The 16,309-nt window shown below is 47.6% G+C and overlaps 1 protein-coding gene across 3 annotated transcripts in view; it reads right to left on the bottom strand.

Annotated features, from left to right (window-relative positions):
- AK9 (adenylate kinase 9) overlaps window positions 1-16,309 on the bottom strand; it is a 1,394,796-nt gene that overhangs the window by 305,811 nt on the left and 1,072,676 nt on the right. The window lies entirely within an intron of this gene.

The raw sequence follows: 16,309 nt of genomic DNA, 5'->3' as shown, positions 1-16,309 counted from the left end.
ATCTTGGCAACCAGGAGCTTCACCTCTCTTTCACGAAGGGCCTTGGGATTCATTTTCCTACAGGATGGACACCCTTGAACATCATGGAATGAGCTCAGGCACCAAACGCAGTCTTTATGCGGGTCCATGATCGACATCATTTTCCCGCATTCACCACACGGCTTGAAGAACAAGTTACTTACCTTCGGTAACGCTTTTTCTGGTAGATACTATATCTGCCTGTGGATTCCTCACCTTGTGAATATCCCCCTTGCGTCAGCAACATTCGGAAATTCTTTTTCGTAGCCTCGCGCCGACGTGGACTTGGACGTCATAGAGACACGGCTCCGCTGACGTCACTGACGCCTACAATAGGCCCACGCCGGCGTGATGACATCAGTTACGCCCTTTTTTCCGTGCCATCGAGGCACACGGACGGACCAATGACAGTAGAAATATACATAGTATACACAATACACAATATTCAAGGAGAAACGCACATAGTGTGAAGCAATTGCAAGAAAGCAATGGAAACAACTCCTGAACATTACAAAATATAAACAATACATTATAGAAACTCTGGTAAAGAAGAGCGGACAACGGGGAGGCGGGTGGGTCAGTGAGGAATCTACAGGCAGATATAGTATCTACCAGAAAAAGCGTTACCGAAGGTAAGTAACTTGTTCTTCTGATAGATACATCTGCCGTGTGGATTCCTCACCTTGTGAATAGAGTCCCACAGCAGTCCCCACTCCCGGAGGAGGGCGTCCAATCTTCTAAACCAGGAAATCCTGAAGGACAGAGCGTGCAAAATGGCCGTCCCTCCTCACTTCGGTATCTAAGCAGTAGTGCTTCGCGAAAGTGTGGAGGGAAGACCAAGTTGCCGCCCTACAAATGTCCTCAACAGGAACACCTCTAGCCAATGCTGAGGTTGACGACTTAGCTCTAGTGGAATGAGCCCTAATACCCTCTGGAAGTTCCTTACCGGCCAAAGAGTAGCAGATCTTTATGCACAGAACGATCCATCTTGACAAGGTCCTCTTATGGACAGCTCTTCCTCTTTTGCAGCCAGCAAAACCAACGAAGAGCTGGTCATCCAAACAACAGTATTTAGTTCTGTCCAGATAAAAAGACACCGCCCTCTTGGGGTCCAGATGGTGCAACCTCTCCTCCTCCTTGGAAGGGTGCGGGGGAGGATAAAAGGTAGGGAGGGTAATGGATTGACCAAGGTGGAAAGGAGTCACCACCTTAGGAAGAAAAGCAGCCCTGGTCCTTAGAACCATTCGATCAGCATGAATGGTCAAGGAAGGGGGCTTGGAACTAAGAGCTTGAAGCTCACTCATTGCAACGAGGAAGACTGCCTTAAGGGTTAAAAGCCTCATAGGACATTTATGAAGAGGCTCAGAGGGAGCACCCATCAGAAAGGTCAAGACAAGATTTAAGTCCCACTGAGGCACAATAAAAGGAGAAGGAGGGAACTTATTTGTGAGACCCTTCAAAAACCTTAAAACTACAGGAGACTTAAAAAGAGAGGGCTGGTCAGGCAAACAAAGAAAAGCCGACAGCGCCGAAAGATAGCCCTTAACCGTGGCAACAGCAAGCCCCTGCTGCGCCAGAGAAAGAGCAAACTGGAGAACATCACACAAACGGGCTCTCAATGGGTCAATAGCATTCTCACTACAACAAGTGACAAATCTTGACCATCTATATGAATAGACAGTTTTAGTGGAGTCACGCCTGGCTGACAAGATGACATCCACCACGTCAGGCGTAAGAGAAAAGGAAATCAGGTTGCCTCGCTCAATCTCCAGGCATGAAGGTGCAATGTCTGGAGGTGGGGGTGTAGAACCTGCCCCTCCATCTGAGACAGGAGGTCTGCCCTGAGAGGGAGACGGAGCGGCGGGTGAGAGGAGAGGTGGAGTAGATCTGTATACCACACCCTTCTTGGCCAGTCCGGGGCGACCAATATAACTTGGGCCCGGTCTTGGCGAATCTTCCTCAGAACCCGAGGAATCAAGGGTATGGGAGGAAACGCGTAAAGGAGTTGATCTTCCCAACCCAACTGAAACGCGTCCCCCAAGGCTCCTTGCATCGGATACTGGAGACTGCAGAATGACGGGCAGTGAGCATTCTCGCGAGTGGCAAACAGGTCCACCCGAGGAGTCCCCCACGTCCGAAAGACGTGACGAACCACCTCCGGGTGAAGCCTCCATTCGTGGTCGGCAGAGAACTGCCGACTGAGACTGTCTGCACGCATGTTCAGGACTCCGGCCAGATGATTTGCTATCAGACAAATCTGATGGTCCTGAACCCAGGACCAGAGCCGCAGAGCCTTCACTGCTGAGACACTGCGACCCCACTCCTCCCTGCTTGTTGATGTACCACATTGCGGTCGTGTTGTCCGTCAGGACTTGGACTGAGCGACCGCGAAGGGAGGGGAGGAAGGCCTTGCGCGCCAGACGTATCGCCCGCAACTCTAGAAGGTTGATGTGAAGCAACGTTTCCTCTGGAGACCAAAGACCCTTGACCTCCAGATCCCCCAGATGAGCACCCCACCCTAGAGTGGATGCATCCGTTATCACCGTGGCCACCGATGGAGGTAGTTGAAAAGGCTTTCCTTGTGACAGATTGCCTTCCATGCTCCACCAAGACAGATCCGCTACAGTTTCTCTGGAGATCCTCACTGACTCCCCGAGATCTCCGATGTGCTGATACCACTGCTTGCGGAGACACCACTGGAGTGCCCTCATGTGCCAGCGTGCATGGTTGACCAACAGAATGCAAGAAGCCATCAGACCGAGCAGGCGAAGGACCTTCAGGACTGGAACGACCGCTCCATTGTAAAATAAAGGAATCATTTCCTGAATGTCGCGAATCCTTTGAGGAGGAGGGAATGCACGACAAACAGTACTGTCCAGTACAGCACCTATGAACAGGTTGCGCTGGGAGGGCACCAGGTGAGACTTTGGTACATTTATCGAAAAACCCAACCTGAACAACAACTGAGTTGTCTCTTGCAGATGGTGGAGCACCTTCTCTGACGACTCCGCTTTGACCAGCCAGTCGTCCAAATAAGGGAACACAGGTATCCCCGACCTTCTGAGATGAGCTGCCACCACCGCCATCACCTTGGAGAAGACTCGAGGCGCAGTAGTAAGACCAAAAGGAAGGACCGCAAACTGGTAGTGCTGCGATCCCACCGTAAAACGGAGATACTTTCTGTGCGACTTCAGGATTGGGATGTGGAAATACGCATCCTGCAAGTCGAGCGACACCATCCAGTCTTCTTCCAACAGCGCTTGAAGAACCTGAGCAAGGGTGAGCATCTTGAATTTCTCCTGTTTCAGATAGAGATTCAAGATCCTGAGATTCAGGATTGGACGCAGTCTGCCATCCTTCTTGGGAATCAGAAAATACCGGGAGTAGCATCCCTGACCCCTTTCCTGCTCTGGGACCACTTCTATCGCACCCTTTCGTAACGGAGTTAGCACCTCCTCCTGCAGAAGAGACAGATGTTCCTCGGTGCAAAAGCCTTGACAAGGAGGGTAATTGGGAGGGAATTCCAGAAAGGGAAGGGCATTTTATACAAGATTGAGAACCCAAAGATCTGATGTAACCGATTCCCAATCCTGTAGAAAATGGGTAAGCCGGCCCCCCACCGGACCCACATGATTCTGAAAAGCGGATCTAGGGCTGCTTTTCAGAGGCAGGGGGGTTGGAAGAGGTGGAGGTGGAGGAGGAGGAGGCCTGACGTCCACGAGGACGCGCTCTTTGCTTTCCCCTGTACGACCTGTACATAGAATTTTGCTGCTGCTGCTGTTGCTGCTGCTGCTGTTGACCTTGCCGGAAATTCCGAAAGGAAGAGCGACCAAAGCACCTGAACCTCCTGTTGGTAGAAGAGCCTCTGATCTGGAGACCTAAAGACTTAGCCATCGCTCTGCTGTCTTTAAATCTCTCAAGGGCCGCATCAGCTTTCTTCCCAAAGAGACCAGAACCATCAAAAGGAAGATCCAGCAAAGTCGCCTGAACATCAGCTGAAAAGTGTGAGGATTTAAGCCAGGCTGACCTCCTAGTGGCGACAGCAGTGCCCATGATACGAGCCACAGAGTCGGCAGTGTCCAGACCACTTTGAATAACCTGGCGAGCCGCGGCCTGAGTATCAGAGATCACTTCCTCAAAATCCTTCCTGCTGGCATCAAGAACTTTAGGAACCAGGACACGCAAAGAATCCATCAGGGCATGCACATATCTCCCCATCAGACAAGTGGCATTAGTTGACTTCAACGCCATGCTCGCCGATGAAAAGGTCTTTTTTGCAACCTGGTCTTGTTTCTTCGCTTCCTTTTCACAAGGAACCTGTGGAAAGGCACTTACAATCTTTTTAGAACAGGCTGCTTGAATGACCAGGCTCTCAGGCGAAGGATGAGAAGACAAAAAGGCAGGGTCCTCAGGTGCAACCCTGTACCTTCTCGCAACACTCTTAGAAACCGCAGGAGCCGACAACAGTTTCTTCCACACCTCCAGAATGGGATCCGTCAAGGCATCATTAAATGGAAGCAAAGGCTCTACCACAGAACTCGGAGAATGCAAAACCTCAGTGAGGATATTGGATTTAAACTCCACCGTTGGCAAAGTCAATTGAAGAAGTTCAGCAGCCTTCCTCATAACCAAATGTTAAGGTTGGATATCCTTAGAAGGAGCACCAGAGCCTGAGGGCAATTCCCACTCTGGAGAGAAATCAAGAGATCCTGAATCAGCCAACTCCTCAAAGCAGTTCTCCTCCAATTCACCTTCCTCCACATCAGAATGTGAATCCAAGTACCTTTGCTCTTCCAAAAGGCGTTGAGCTTCCCTTCTGGACCTCTCCTTCAAACGCCTCGCAGCCGGATCCACCAGCGGCTCCGTCGGAATCGGGGCCGACGCCGGAATCGAATCCGATGGCACAGAAGAATGCCCTCGAGGACGATCAGGAGCGGGCGACGCCGGATCCGGCGTCGACGACTTCGGCGGAGCTGGGAATTGCCAATGCGGCGTCGGAGCCGGCATGTAAGGCATAAACGGAGCCGGAGGATAGCAGTGAGGAACTCCCAAGCTGTAAGCCAAAGGACCCATGGGACCCGAAGGTGCACCAGAGGTGTACCACGCCCTTGAGAAGACACCATACATAGCGTTAAGAAACGCTGAAGGGTCCTGGCCTGGGGCAGGAAAGGGCGGTTGAAAACCCTCAGGCCGGTCCTGAGGAGGGATCGGATTCGGCTCTTCAACAGGCGCAGAATCCACATCCTCGCAAGCCTCATCCTCTTCACGGGCCGGGGACGGCGCCGGAGACGGATTTGGAGCCGGAGAAGGATTCGGAGCCGGAGTAGGAGACCGTGCATGCGACTCCGAAGGTGAGGCCTCACCTTCAGGCTCAGAGACCTCCAGAGTAACCACCTTCGATCGTACCTTCTTCGGTGACCTCGACCTCGAGCCCGACTCCTTACCGGAACGACGTCGGGACTCATGCCTCCTCTTCTTATGTTTCTTCTTCGACTTCGAAACATGATCTGAAGCCGACCTCGAAGACGACCCCTCTCGAGAACCAGACCTCGACTTTGTCCTCGACTTCGACCTCGCCCTTCGAGAACGAGACCTCGACGATTTCTCTCTCCCAGCCTTCATCTTCGCAACCAGGAGTTTGGCCTCTCTTTCCCTCAGGGCCTTCGGGTTCATCTTCCGACATGAAGAACAATCTTCCACATCATGGTCGGAACTCAAACACCAGATGCAGTTATCATGCGGGTCGGTAATGGACATCATCTTACAGCACTCCCTGCAGGGCTTGAAGCCGGTCTTCTTAGATGTCATCGTCGAAGAGACAGGATACAGAGAAGCAGAAATTTGCAACAAAAAGGCAACAAAGTACCAGTTGGCTACAGAGATTCCCGATAACCGTTAGCGTCGACGACGCGGAAAAAAGGGAACTGATGTCATCACGCCGGCGTGGGCCTATTGTAGGCGTCGGTGACGTCAGCGGAGCCGCGAGCGGAGCCGTGTCTCTATGACGTCCAAGTCCACGTCGGCGCGAGGCTATGAAAAAGAATTTCCGAATGTTGCTGACGCAAGGGGGATATTCACAAGGTGAGAATCCACACGGCAGATGTATCTGTCAGAATCTCGTTTTCTTCAATGATATATCGACTGGAGAAAGCGATACAAGAAACACGAAAACCAACAAACAGTAACAAAGTTACTATCAAAGCTACAGAGGATCCCTCGAAAACCGTTAGCGTCGACGACGCGGAAAAAAGGGAACTGATGTCATCACGCCGACATGGGCCTATTATGGAGTCGGTGACGTCAGCGGAGCAGCGCGTGATGCCGTGCTTCTGTGACGTCGTCCATGTCAGCGCGAAGCTAGAAAAAGAATTTCCGAATGTTGCTGACACAGGGGGATATTCACAAGGTGAGGATTCACAAGGTGAGGAATCCACTGGCAGATGTATCCATCGGAACAAGGAATACTTGTGTGTCTTCCAGCACTGTCAGTGGCTGGACAATGTACTTGCTTTAATGGTCATTGCGTAGTTAAATACACTGACGCCCGGCAGTGCACCAAGGCAAGTTCTTGACAAGGGGAGCCTGTGTTTGGTGCCTGCCAGTAAGAGTAGTGTGAAGGAATTGCTGGTTCCAAAAGCACTGTCAGTGGTCCAGGCAATGGTATTACTTACATAACATTAAGGTAATGACATAGCCAAGCCCAGCACAATGCTCCTAAAAGCAAAACAATAGTGATGTCTGTTTTTTTTACCTGCAAGGCAACCCTAATACCGCCTCACAGGTTGAAAGAAAAACAGAACATTTTGGCCTTTTCCACAATTTGTTTGAAGGTTTCGTCCACCACTGGTGTCCACCTTTTTACGTGTCGGTTTATTCATGTTGTCTCAGTTAGTCCAACTCTCTGTAGGAACATTCATCTTTGGTTGTGAGGTACACTTACCCCAACCACTCAAACCAGGGTGAGAAATCTAGCTTAGACTCTCCTGAAGCCACTCCTCTTTACTTTATTTCCTCAAAAGCATTTCTTTGATAGCCTATCTCATAGAAGACCTGTTGACGTTTTCATTGTTCTTGGCACCATTGCAGTGGTTGTGTTATTTGATATCCCAATAGATAAAGAAGTAACGTGGTTAGCAACTACAGGTAAGGATCCATGCAGAGTAAATTGACCTAAGCAGGTGTATAGTGATAGGTGATATCCTGACTTGCATCATATGGATCATTTGCTGCAGGAAGATGAAAAGGTGAATGACAACATAGGGCACAACAGTGTGTTTTATGTTGTTAAACAGCAACATAATCCCTTGAATGCAGTGTGCACCATTCTGGTCTTAATAAAACTTGCGAACTGGGTATAACCCTTACAGAGGAAGAGCAGAAACATTCTGAAGACATGCAGTCTGCTGTCAACACATAAACCACTAAAGTGACCAGAATTCCAGTCTTTAGGGATCAAGAGGCCTGGGCAACTGTCAAAGGAAGGGATTTAAAGATTGTTATAGCTGCAGTGTCTCAAGGCTGATGAATAGAGAACCACTTTTCCTCTAGCTGAAGAGTTCTTCTACAGCTGGCGTCAACAGAAATAATATGAGATACAAACATAAATGTGTGTCTAATAGAATACAGCCTATCCCGAAAGGAGACATGTTTGTGTCTTGTACAACAGAATAAATTGCCAAGAGGTAGAATCGATGTGTTCCTACACAGTAGAAAGTATGGAACCTGTACAGGAGATTAAATCCTGATGTGCAACATGCACAGGATGGAAGGTTAAGAGACTGCCTGATTGAGTAGGAAGTAGGATTGAAGAAGTACTGTAGAAATTTGTCAGCAAAATATGGTACTGAGAAACCAAAATTAGATGCCACATGCTTCAAGTTAGCATTCTATGGGTCCACATACGTCCAAGGCTAGAGGACTGGAAGAACAATTGTCCCAGCTTCAATGACTGACCCTGAGAGAAGTTAGTACACAGAGAGCCTTTAAACCCAGAGAATCATAATCCCACATGATGAAAGGGGCTTAGTCAGCAATAGGGAAGAATAAATATTAAAGAAGAGTTAAGGATATGCATATATGCTGTTATCTCTGAAAGATAGCCATGTGTCACAACCACAGAACTGTGGAAGGGAATTTGGCTAGCCAGACAGAACACAGGACAACAAAAAGTTCCAAAAAAGCCTAAAACCAGGCACTTCTGAGGAAGGAGCCTGCAGAGTCAAAATGAGCAGTACCTTTTTAGAACCTTTTTCAAGTGTCAGAGAAATTGAAGACACATTACACTCCCTTTTAACATGGAAAGCAAAATCCAAGGCTTCGAATACGTCAACAGGGCCTCAGCAGACATTCATTAACCAAGGGCAGCAGGGCACCTTAATGCGCCACACTGTACATCCACATCAACTTCTTGGCAGGCTATACATCTGAATAGCAGCTGTCACATCACAATCATCAAAGAACTCACCCTGAGGACATAACTCAGACTCTTGCCCCTGCAACCATTCAAGGGTGTGCTGTTTTACCACATGGTCATGAGATCTTGATGATGCTAGTGATATATTTGCTTTTGAGGAAGACTGCTTAAGGATATTGCAGGGGGTGTACAAAGAAATGATAATACTTGCACCAACTGGTCTCCAATTCGACCAATTTTGTCTCCAAAACTCCCAAATCCTGGATCCAGCATAAAGAGAGGTGGGACAGATAGCTAATGTCTTCTTGACCTGTGAATTGGATGTTGGAGGAACCCACTGGGTCAAATACAATATATGTGTAGGAAAGTAGGATCTGCTTTTATGGATACCCCCACGTTTTGCCTGGTGCTATGCTATTTCTGGCTAGTCTGACAGGGATCCTGCTAATCAGGACCACAGTCTCTGTGCTTACCACCCTAAATTAGTATGGTAAGTACTTAGGTACATCCTAGATTGGACACTGGTGTACCATTGAAGCATGCATTATGCCATCCATGAGGGACCACTCAAACTGTAACTACAGGCCTGCCATTGCATCCTGTGTAAACTGGTGCTAGCACCACTACTGACAGGTATAGGTTCCGTATGTCTGAGGTCACTGCACTTAAAACCTATATGTCACCCCTAAAGTAGGCCTTTGAATCCTGAAAGCAGGGTTCTCGGTTCTAAGTATGAGGGTGCCCTTACAAGCTTCTGAGTCCATTCTTCCGGGTTGTAAGCGCATCAACCATTACGATACATAGAGTGGCCATGCGTCCTTACGAGATGTCCGCTCATAATAAATCGAAGGAAGTTTTTAAGATTATGAATCAGCTTACCACGGATTACAGAACTCTACCTACTCAGATCCCAACCCAAGAGACTTGCGACGCCCTTAACTCCTTTTTCATTGAGAACATTGTCAAAATCAAGAACTCCATTCCCCCCTCACCCATGCGCGGCCATCAGACACTTCTCTCATCAACCCACTGTCCCTTACCCAGTTCCCTGCCCCCAACACTTTAGCCGAGCTTGCGGCCCGGGTCAAATCAGGATCTCCCAATGATTGTTGCCCTCCCTCGGTCCTCCGGGACGTCTGTCTCAAACTGCCGGATCATATACTACCCTTGCTGAACGCTTCCCTTAATACTGGCACGGTTCCCAGCTCTTTCAAGGAGGCCATCTTAGTGCCTCTGTTGAAGAAACCAGGTGCGGACCCCGCCGATCCCTCCATTTATCATCCTATATCCCTCCTGCCCTACCTGTCCAAGCTCCTTGAGGCCCATGTCACTCGGTGCCTTTCAAACTTTGTCGAGAGCTCCTGCTATTTTGAGCTTAATCAGGCCGGCTTTAGGCCGGCCCATTCCACCGAGGCCGTCATCCTGGCAGTATTGGACGCCCTGAGGGGGAACGCTGACAAAGGGACACCCCAGGCCCTTGTGCTTCTGGATTTGTTGGCTGCTTTCGACACGGTGGACCATGACATCCTTCTCCACCGTGTCGGACAGGCCGGCATCCAGGGTCCTGCCATCCAGGGTCCTGCCCTCGTCGGCAGAGCACAAGCCGTGCGTTTGGGCCCTTATACGGCAGCCAAGACACCTGCGACTTGTGGAGTCCCTCAGGGCTCATCCCTCCCTCCCCTCCTGTTTAACCTATACCTCCGCCCACTGATTCATTCGCTCAAGAGGTGGGATATCACAGTGTTTAATTATGCTGATGATTTGCAGATCATCTTCCCTCTCGACTCTCCTGATGCTGCTAATAGCTTCCAAATGGTCATGATCCACATCCAGCAGTGGATGAACCACAACCAATTGAAATTAAATCCCGGAAAAACTGAGCTTATTCTCCCTGGGAACAGCCCAGTATACTGGGGACCTCAGTTCTGGCCCAAGGAGCTGGGCTCCCCCCCCCCCCCACCCCTGCAAGCTCGTTGAAGAGCCTAGCTAGGGGTGGTCATTGACGCGGAGCTCTCTCTTAAGGCTCAAGTAGGGGCTGTGATTTCCTCCTGCATGTTCCAGCTTCGCAAAATTCATAAAATAGTCCATCTACTACCACATGCGGCACTGGTCCAGGTTGTCATCTCCCTGGTACTATCCCGCCTCGATTTCTCGAACTCTTTATACCATGGACTCCCACAATCACTGTTCCGCTGTCTTCAAATTGTGCAGAACCAGGCGGCCAGACTTATCCACAAAACGCCAAAGTGGCAGTCTGCGAAACCCCTGCTGCGCAAACTGCATTGGCTACCAGTTGAACAAAGGGCGGCCTTTAAGATCGGCTGCCTGACTTTCAAGTCTCTTCACTGCACCAGCTCCGACTTCCTCAAAACACTGATCACGCAGCACCGACCGGTGCGTAATCTCTGGTCAGCTCACCTCCACCTGCTGGTCGCCCCCAAAGTAAAACCTAAAAAGTTTGGCGGCCGTAGATTTGCCCACCTGGCCCCCAAACTATGGAATCCCCTTCCCCTGTCAGTTAAGTCTAGCTGTTCCCTACTAAATTTTAGGAAGCTTCTGAAAACCCGTCTTTTCACCCAAACCGGTTAGCTTGTTTCCTCACAATCCCTGCACTCTATCTTCTAGTGCCAGGAAACTTATGGTGTCAGTGCGCTTTATAAATGTCACTTAAGATAAGATAAGATAAGATGACCATCTCTAAACTGGCTGTAACGAACCCTATTATGTTTGGTATCAATGGTGTAAATGGTGTGGGAGATATGATTACATGCACGGTAAAGCTCCCACTGGAGGCCCTCAGTGCCCCCAGTACCAGTCTTCTAGAGCCGGGCAGCACAACATGGCTGCTGCTGACCAGAGACACAATTCTGCCCTCCTGCTGATGAGCCAAGTTCGAGCAGGGGAAGGCAGAACAATATCTATCCTGTCAGAGGGAGGTGTGACCACCTCCCAGGCAGGGTTTAGTGTATTGGGGCGAGGTGGGAGCGCTTGGCAGTGCCACTCAGTCTGCTTGAAGGGCATATTTGGTGCCGTCCTTGCATAGTCCAGTACAAACTAGCCGCTCTGGCACGAAACTGGACAAATGACATGGGAGTATCCTCCCCACTGTCAGACCCCTCCCCTGGGAGGGAACCCTAAATTGTCCCAACCCTTTCTGCAGGATACTTAAGGGCTTAGCTGTAGGTGGGTCCCTAGATTCGTATTGGTACAAGAATAATTTCAAGACACCACTTCTTCTTCAACCATCTGGGCACTCTGGACTTCGCTCTGGGCATCAAGACTGCAACTGGGAAGACTCCTCTTGCCCCTGGTTTCTTCGTCCTGCTCGTCTGCTGCAACATTCATGCCTGTGCTCCATACAGGAACCTTCCACGGCCTGTGGGCATCCAAAAAACCTGAAGGAATCTCCCTTGAGGTGAAGGAGTAACTTCCCTGGATATGCAGGCACCGCAACTAAGCTGACCAGTCTGCTGATCCTGGGCTCCAACGGACTCCGAAAGGCTCAGCAACACTGGTGATAGTTCTTCACATTGTCTTAGGCCTGCCCTCTCCTCTTACCAAGTTTGAGGCCCGTATCCCTCGTCAGAGCCGCAGGAACAGAACCCCTGTGCACTGCATTGACTTGCTGTTGCAAAAGCTTGTTGGCTTCCTTCCGCTAAGATCTTCAGTCTCAAAGTAGCTCCAACCTCGAGCAGCTCCTGTGACCAAGATCTACAACCTCAATGAATGACTTGAACCGTGAGCCTGCATCTGTGGTGAGCTGCTCAAGGTGCTCTTGCGACTCCAGAGTTCCGGCCTGTAGGTCTTCTCAAGGGTCTCCTTTGATTTCAGTGGGCTCTCCCAATTGCTTGGGGCCTGCCCAGACACCCCTGCTTGTGGTGAGTCACCTGGACCTTCCTGGTCCCGACACTACACCTTCTTTGCTTTTCACATTGTTTGCAGTTGCCAAGGCTTGTTGTTGCTCTCAATGGACACCGACCCCTCAACTCTCGACATCTGACGTGGGACAGCTCGTGAACAGCTCCTTGTCTTCCACAGTGTCACCTGGTCCTCAAAGGTGCAGCTTCAAGGTCACCGTCATCTCTCTAGCAACTCCCAACATCGGTAGGCATTCATCTTCCATGCCCCCTGGTCACTCCTGAGTGGCATAGACTCTGTCCCCTCTGCTTGCAGGTACTCCTCATCTTGAAACCATCTTTGGGTTCCACTGGACACGTTCGCCTTCTCCAGCTGTGGCATTTACGTCAAGTCCTCCGTTGAGTTTGACAGCTGTTTCTAATGCCACTTCACACCTGTGCACCCAACTTCCCTGTTGTAGGTATACTGGTTTCTAGGGCATCCATGGGTGGGGTCGCTCTCCAACCTTTGGTCTTCTACAGGGTTTCTTCAGGGTCCACTGGGAAGGGTCCCTCTTCTTTAAAACTGCAAACTCGACATACCCATTGACTTGTATTGAGCCTGCGGTCATGTTCCCAATCTGCACACGGCCTCCGTGGAGTTCCTGTTTACTTACCTCGGGTGGTTACTTGGGTCCCCAGCACTTCTATGTCTTCTGGGTATAGTCTTGACTCAAGTCGTGGTTTGCATATCACTATTTTAGTATATGGCTGGGTCTCCTCCTGGCGACCACTGAGTATTGAAAAGTATTTTGTACATTGTGTATATCTCCGGCTAGGTGGTATCTGTATGTGTTAGTAAGTGTCTTAAAATAAATACATATTTTTATAAATACCCTGTATGGTTCTTTTTTTACTCAATCTTTACCTATAAGATTACGTTCAGGTAAAACAAGCTGCTTTACACTCCATCTGGACTAAGCCTGAAGGCTGCTCTCAACACAACTACCACTTAGAGAGCTTTCTAAGGTTGTCTAAGACCACTAAAAATACCATAAGGGTTATCTGGATTAGTGCAGGGGCACAACATACTAAGCCAGCTTCTCACACAATATGCCTGACGGATGAAACTGATTTCATGTAAAAGTAGACATCTTGTATACACATATGTCAATCTCAAGGCATTATCCAGATCTTCCAAAGTCCATTCACCTCACACAAATTGTGGTAACTAGCCAGAACAGTAATAAAGCTCATCAGTGCACTGACCATTGCACCATAAATAATCACACACCATACTGAAGCAATATACAATACTCTGAAAATAAATATAAGTATGATAAAACCTGTAGATTCTTTAGATATCTTCCTTTCATCCAATGTACCACAGACACTTAATACTACAGGAAGTCTATGGACCTTCATGTTGATCAGCGATAGATTTCCAGTTTCAGCATAGTGCTACATTAGAAGGCAAGCTCAGCAGGAGGACAGAGAATTAACAGCAGCCTTGCACAAGAGGACCCAGCCAGCAGTCCAGACGAACTGGCATTTCACATCTCATTTTAGCTCCTTAAATTCTGTTGTGCATACATTTTTCTACAAAGGTAGGCTTTAGCACTGTATGAAAGAGCCACAAGAGGCAGATGATTCTGATCATTCTCAAAAAGATATAATGTGGAAATATAAAGAAACATAAAAACAAAAGAAGTACAAAAGGACCAAAACATTTTTTAGAACATTTCTTATGCACGCCGCAGGCCCAGATACCCACCCAGCCCAGACTGCAGCACACCTAAAGAGGCGGGAACGGAGCCAAGAGCACCGCACAATGGGGGGTGGGGCATGGTAATGGCCTTGTGAGGTCTAAAATAACAATTATACCTGCATTCAAGAAGGAGGATAGGTCTGATCCTCAGTGCTTCCACCCTATCTTCCTCCTAGACAGCTCAGTGAATATATTTGGTAGAGTGCTACTCGAAAAATTGGAGAAGTGGGAAGAGGAATATTCCATTATCTCAGACCTACAGTTCAGATTTAAGTAGGGTTTGGGAACTCAGGAGCAATGTTTAAATCTTGAATTGTTAGTGGGGAAATATACTAAAGACAAGAATGAGTTCCTTTTTTTGACATTTATGGATCTAAGTAGTCCATAAAAATCGACTAAGTCAACCTATCTAATTGTGGAGGATTATGTACTCTTTGGGTGTGGATCCTCAGAAGATTCATCTATTAAGTTACATAACTGTTAGAGTCTGATTTGGCCCAGGTGGAGAATGCACTAATTCTTTTAAAGTGCAGAGAGGGGTACAACAAGGGTGCATTTTGGCCCCTTTTCTGTTCACCTTATACATAAATGGACTTGAAAAGGCTCTCCTGCATCCTACCCCTGATGTACCTATGATAGGCTCTCGTTTAATATGTACTTTGTTCTATGAAGATGATGCCGTCCTTACGGTGCCTACCGCGAATGGCCTGCAATCACTGCTGAACTCTTTCACTTTGTCACGGATGAGTTGAACCTCAATGTTCATCTAAAAAAACTTTTGTTTTGATCTGTGAGAAAGATCTAGGCAATTTATCATTACAAATACCAAAATTCCTGGGGTATCTAAATGTTGTTATTTGGGGGTACTATTTGATAGTCAAGGGAATTGGGCCCCTCAAATTCGTTTTAAGACCCAGCAGTTATTGAAGACAGCTTTGTCTGTCTTTTGGTTTGCCTCGTACCTGGGATCTAGACCAATCAGAGAAATGCTTAACATTTACTCTAGTAAGAGCATTTTTGTTGACACCCATAGTTTTAATATCTGGGGATATATTGAATCCTAAGAAGGATGTTAGCCGTCCCCAAATGTGCCTCAGATTTGATTTGCCACAATGAACCGGGCTTCCTTTTATTGAAGATATAATTAGATCAAGGCCCATACTTCTTTGGCATTCTTTTTTGGTCGAATTCCGAATGCAATTTAAATAAGGCTTTGATTGTTAATTGCCTTTCCCTTGACTTCTCACATACAATTTCCTGCCTTGATTTTATTAGAGCTAGTCATCATATTATGGGTTTAAATCTGGGTACTTCTGAGGAAAGTATCCTCAATGTGACTTCTAATTTAACTAAAGCATTACTAATAGTGAAAATGAAAGCATTTGCATGTGCAGCTAGAGAGCATGAAATGTTGAGGAGTTCAGTGGCAGTGCATGCATTAATTCCCTCCTACCAAGGCATGCAGATGTATCTTACTCAAGATTTGAATAGACATCATTGTTAGATTTTAACTTGTTTTTGTCTTGGCATTATTCATTTTATGGTTACTCAGCCGGCTTCAGGGAGATGGTTTAACTGGAATAAAGTTTGTCCCTGCCAGATGTATCTGCACAAAGCACTTTACATGTAGCATTTTTCAGTAGAGTTTAGAAACTCCCAAGACCTAATTTTTTTAAAACTATTTGTTTTAGGTTTTAAAGAATGTGGACCAGCTTTATTGTATTTCCAATCTTTGCCCTCTTTATATATTTGTTTTGCTGTATTAAGTTCTGTAAATAGTGTGATAAAGATTAGGAAAAGCTTGCCTGATATGCATGCAATGCATATTTTATCTGGTAACTGTTTTAATATGCTTGCTGTATTTAATGTTTTAAATGATCTTTTATGGTTTTAATTTAATAACTGAAATAAGATTTTTGACTTGACTTAACTTGAGACTGTATGGAATTTCTGACTAGGTTCAAGAGGCCAAATACGAGTTTTGCATCTCACTGTAACTGTTTAACTTAGCAACTTAATGTTGGAATGTTAATAATTACAAGAGTGGGCCAGTCTACTCATACCAACCTGAACAGCTCCTGTTCCGCTCCTTAGACAAGTTTCACAGTCTCTTGACTAGTTTAGTGGGAATGAGCATAACCTCCAGCAGAATAGGCTGATATACTTATGTAGTAGAAATCGTACACAAGTTTGTGTTTAAAAGTGGAACGAATTTCATTCCCACTAGATGTTATGTTATAAGGAACTTCTAAAGCGCTTGTTCAAGGAAGGGTT

This window comes from Lissotriton vulgaris, chromosome 6 (assembly GCF_964263255.1).
Source record: "Lissotriton vulgaris chromosome 6, aLisVul1.2, whole genome shotgun sequence".
Classification (NCBI taxonomy): domain Eukaryota; kingdom Metazoa; phylum Chordata; class Amphibia; order Caudata; family Salamandridae; genus Lissotriton; species Lissotriton vulgaris.
The sequence above is the reverse complement of the archived record's forward strand: the minus strand, read 5'-3'. Positions and strand labels throughout refer to the sequence as shown.